The sequence below is a fragment of the Scylla paramamosain genome, chromosome 20 (genome assembly GCF_035594125.1).
Source record: "Scylla paramamosain isolate STU-SP2022 chromosome 20, ASM3559412v1, whole genome shotgun sequence".
NCBI lineage: Eukaryota > Metazoa > Arthropoda > Malacostraca > Decapoda > Portunidae > Scylla > Scylla paramamosain.
Window position 1 is genome coordinate 16,588,995 of NC_087170.1, and position 5,000 is coordinate 16,593,994.

General features: G+C 39.4%; 1 protein-coding gene and 1 long non-coding RNA gene across 4 annotated transcripts in view; one reads left to right on the forward strand and one right to left on the reverse strand.

Moving 5' to 3' along the window:
* LOC135110484 (uncharacterized) overlaps positions 1 to 1,604 on the forward strand; it is a 107,581-nt gene extending 105,977 nt beyond the window's left edge. For all 3 annotated transcript variants that reach the window (XR_010273291.1, XR_010273293.1, XR_010273292.1), the window contains exon 4: positions 799 to 1,604. This is a non-coding gene — a long non-coding RNA (uncharacterized LOC135110484). The remainder of the gene's footprint in view (positions 1 to 798) is intronic.
* The window catches only part of LOC135110483 (QRFP-like peptide receptor), a 57,288-nt gene that overhangs the window by 33,321 nt on the left and 18,967 nt on the right, over positions 1 to 5,000 (reverse strand). The gene's annotated exons all lie outside the window — the stretch shown is intronic.

Genomic DNA, 5,000 nt, shown 5'->3' on the forward strand with positions numbered 1-5,000 from the left:
ATGATAAAATAAACTTCAGTAAAATTGCAGAAAGAGACCAAGAAATAGGTGAGAGAGAGAGAGAGAGAGAGAGAGAGAGAGAGAGAGAGAGAGAGAGAGAGAGTATTGACCGAAGACGTAAAGATATGTAAGGAAGGAGGTATGAAGGAAGGAAATGACCCGTAAATATTAAAGAGATAAGGGAATAAGAGAGAGAGAGAGAGAGAGAGAGAGAGAGAGAGAGAGAGAGAGAGAGAGAGAGAGAGAGAGAGAGAGAGAGAGAGAGAGAAAGGAGGGGAACTGAGAAATGGAAACATGAAGGGAAGGAGCAAAGGAAGAAGGAAGGGAGGAGGGAGGAAAGGAGGGGAAAGAAAGTAGATATATGGTATTGTCAGAGGGAGGGAGAGGAATGGAGGGAGGGAGGGAAGGAAGCACGTGAGGGAGAGGGAGAGGGAGGGGAGGGAAGGACAGGAAAGTGAGAGGGGAAGAATATATAGGCATGAAGGGGAGCTGGTTAGTAAGAGAGAGAGAGAGAGAGAGAGAGAGAGAGAGAGAGAGAGAGAGAGAGAGAGAGAGAGAGAGAGAGAGAGAGACGTAAACAACTAATCTCACAGGAAAAGTTTTAGAAAGAGATAAAAATAATGACAACTAAAGCTCTCTCTCTCTCTCTCTCTCTCTCTCTCTCTCTCTCTCTCTCTCTCTCTCTCTCTCTCTCTCTCTCTCTCTCTCTCTCTCTCGCATGTCAAGCAAGGCATTACGCAATAAGCCTCCCGTTTATCAAAGCTTTTTTGCTCAAGATTCCTGTTTTGTGTCTTGCAGATTCGCGAAGAGAAGACGAGGAAGAAGAGGAGGAGAAGAAGAAAGAAGAAAGAAGAAGAAGAGGAAGAAGAAGAAGAAGAGGAAGAAGAAGACGAAGAAAAAGAAGAAGAAGACGAAGAAAAAGAAGAAGAAGAAGAAGAAGAAGAAGAAGAAGAAGAAAGCAAGAACGATGAGGAAGAGAGAGGAAATGTAGGAAAGAGAAAAAAAGGAGGAAGAGTTGGAAGAGGAGATATTAGAGGAGGAGGAAAAGGAGGAGGAGGAAGAATAGAGTTAGAAAAATGGAAGGTAGAAGAGAAGACACAACTAATGAGGAGGAGGATGGAGGAAGAAGAAGAATATAGGTCAGAAAAACGGAAGATGGAAGAGGAGGCTGGGGAAAGAGAGGAAAGAGGGGGAGGAGGAGGAGGAGAGGGAGAAGAATGAGAAATTTATGTTAGAAGTCGAGGAAGAGATAGAGGAGGACTGAGAGGAAGAAGAAGGAGGAGGAAGAATATATAGTATTTGGAGGAAGAGAGGAACAAGCAAAGAAAACGGGAGCAATAAGAAAATATTCGTGGTTATTGTAGTGTAAAATCCTTCGCCTTTTCTACCATCATAAAGGGGAAATATTTAGATTAAATTTTTGCCTAAGGTACGTGTGAGGAATATACATTACGTCTCTCTCTCTCTCTCTCTCTCTCTCTCTCTCTCTCTCTCTCTCTCTCTCTCTCTCTCTCTCTCTCTCTCTCTCTCTTTCAATGGTACTTAAAGTACAGTTGTTTACAAAACGATATTTTAAAAGCCGTAAAAGTGTGTGTGTGTGTGTGTGTGTGTGTGTGTGTGTGTGTGTGTGTGTGTGTTTATGAGAGAGAGAGAGAGAGAGAGAGAGAGAGAGAGAGAGAGAGAGAGAGAGAGAGAGAGAATTAGCCTCTTCAGCTTGAGAGAATGGTGGTAACTTGACGTGGAGACAAATGGAGGTTGAGGTGAAGGAGCGAGTAGTAGACGTGAGGTGAACAGTAAAAAATAAATAAAAACTCTTTCTTTTTTATACTAACCTCGAGAAGAAAGGAAGGAAGGAAGAAAAGAGTAAAAGAAGGGAAATAAAGGAGAAAGTGTTTTTCCTTTGTGTGTGTATATACAAGAAACAAAGGAAAGACGAGAAGGAAAAGAATCGAAGAAGTGTGTCTGTTTTGTCTAGAAAGGAAGGAAGAAGTGAAGGAAGGAAGGAAAAGATTTAGTGACAAAGTCTGTTTTGTCTACGAGGGAAGAAAATTAAGGAAAGTAAATAGAGAGAAAATAAGAAATGAACGGATAAAGGAAAAGAAATAACGTAAAAATAAAAAGATAAGAGCATAAGAAAATAAGACAAGCTGCAAGAAGCAATCAGGCCTACTCCTACCAATCACTTTGGGAAACATAAAATTTACATTTTTTTTTTCAATCATAATTTTTTATTATTTTATCCAGGTCCGAACCTTAAGAAAAGTCTTTACATTCTCTTTCTAAAGAAAAGATTCTGATAGCGTAGATATTTTCTCAACTTAAAATAGAAACATTCCGCGTATGTAAAATATTCTTTTGAGTTCATAGTAAGTGCATAGATAACATTTGACTTTCAATAAAAATTCAGAAATACCACACATTACTGGCTGATGTAAACATTTTATATCAATATTTTTCTTCTACGTTTCATGTTTGAAGATTTTCTAATTTCCAAAGGGATTTTTTAATCGCAGAATTTGTTGCATTTCTTTTACAGGTTCGGACCTTCATTACTTGGAACACAAGTGAAGTATTCCCATCCATGATCATTAAGTGGCAATAAATCTACTACTTTTTTCTGTCTCTTTCTTTCTCTTATTTCTTTTTCAGAATTTGAATTACGGATGATAATGTGTGTGTGTGTGTGTGTGTGTGTGTGTGTGTGTGTGTGTGTGTGTGAACCGTGGTAGTTTCAGTTTGCTGTCTGAAAATGAAAAGACAGTAGTCGGTTTAGAATTGAATTGGTCCACACATTGAAGTATTCTCTCTCTCTCTCTCTCTCTCTCTCTCTCTCTCTCTCTCTCTCTCTCTCTCTCTCTCTCTCTCTCTCTCTCTCCCCCTTCAATCACCCTTCAATCTCTCTTTCCTAAACGACATCTTTTTTTTTTCGCGTTTGATTTGTTTTGTCGTTTAGTCTGGTCGCGTTGCGGATGATATTGCCTCCACTCTGCAGGAAACCGACAACATAACTTTTCAAGGACTTCCCTGAACTATAAAAGAAATAGAGGGAAGTACCTTGGCGCTCAGTGCGTGTCGAGTTACGTCAATTTGTTAGTAATATGAACCGCAAGGTGAAGGGCATTTACGAAGAGAGAGGAAGAGGGAGAGAGAGGGAGGGAGGGAAGGGAGAGGAAGAGGGATGGTAAATATATAGTTTGAAAAGGCCGTTTAATAATAATCTTCCTTGACATTTAATTGTATAATTTCTTGGGGTCTTTAAAGGTACCTAAGTTTACCTGAGTGAGTTCCCTGTGCTGCTATAAGTTGTTATATAAATTACCTTAGTTAGTTACCTGTTTTATCTCTAAGCAATCAGTTATCTGCTACCTATAAGTTACGGAAGAGTTTTGATTTTTTTTTTTTGTTCGTTTAAAGCTACGACGATAAGGACAACAACAGTTACAGTCAATGTTAGTGAAAAGACACTAATAATATGAATAACAAGAGGATGAGGACAGAAAAGACAAATAAAATGATAAGTGTGAACAGAAACAAGAAGAGAAAGGCGAGGAGGAGGATAAAAAAAACAAGAATTATAAAAAGTTGAAGCAATAAAAAGATGGAGAACAAACGAAAACTTTGGTAAGAGGAAGAGAAAGAGGAGGAGGAGGAGGAAGAGGAGGAGGAGGGGAAGGAGAAAAGCAAGACCAGGGGCGTTTCCATCGTCTCACAAAAGGCAATAACATTAACGTAGAAATTTTACCATCATTTTAAAACCACACAGGCTCTTCTCTCGCTAGGAAACTACTTCGTTTTATCTCAGTTTTTCTTACAAGACGTTACCTGAGCTACAGAATTTTATAGCCTTATGATGCTGTTGGAGATTATTAAATTTATTTGATTCACTCTCCTCCTCCTCCTCCTCCTCCTCCTCCTCCTCGTTATCTTGGTAGGGTCTATCGTTCTCCTCCTCCTTCTCCTCCTCCCTTCTTTGCCTTCCAGTATTTTCCGCCGTATTCTCCTCCTCCTCTTCTCTTTCTTCCTCTTCTTTTTCCTCTCCGTCCTCCTTCTCCTCCTCCTCCTCCTCCTCCTCCTTATCCTCGTAGTGGTCTCCCTTTTCCTCGTTTCTTTTTTTTTCTTTTCCACCTCTTAGTTGCATTATCTGCCTTGTTCGCTTCCTCCTCCTCCTCCTCCTCCTCCTCCTTCTCTTCCAGGTCTTGATTTCCATTTTCTTCCTCGATTCTGCTTCTTATTTTCCTTTCTAATGTCCATTGTTTCTTATTCCTCCTTCTCCTCCTCCTCTTCCTCGTTTTCCTCCTCCTCCTCCTCCTCCTCCTCCTCCTCCTCCTCCTCCTCCTCCTCCTCCTCCTCCTCCTTGTTTCCGCCTCGCTGTCGCATAATGGCTCCACTTAATGTGTTTTTTTCCCACCGTGCTTAAGAAACGAACACATGTAATTATTTTGGGAGATCAGTGTGTGTGTGTGTGTGTGTGTGTGTGTGTGTGTGTGTGTGTGTGTGTGTGCGTGTGTAGTTGGGTGGGTGATTTGGCTGAGTGCAGAACGATTAAATTAAATGTTTTCGTGTTTTGCTCTTTCGTTTTATGAGGTCAGAGAAAAAAGGAAAATATGAGGAAGAAGAGGAGGAAGAACAAGAACAAGAGCAAGAATGATGATAAAAGCGAGATGTATAATTATGAGAGGATGATGATGAAGAAAAGAACAAATATAAGATTCCGAAGAGAACTGGAACATTAACAAAGAGCAAAAAAAAAAAAAAAAAAAAGGAGGAACAATAAGAGAGAAAATAACAAGAACAAGAACAAAAAAAGACTGAACAAGACGAAGAATTAAATGTAAAACAGCGAAACAGAAAGAAATTAATGAGTGGAATAACGAGAAAACCTGTAACTGAAATGAAAAATAATAAATAAATAGAAAACAAAAACATTCATACTGTCTCATCTTTAATTTTTCTTTTTTTTTCTGAAATATAGAAAATAAAATAATCGTTGGCACTAAAAA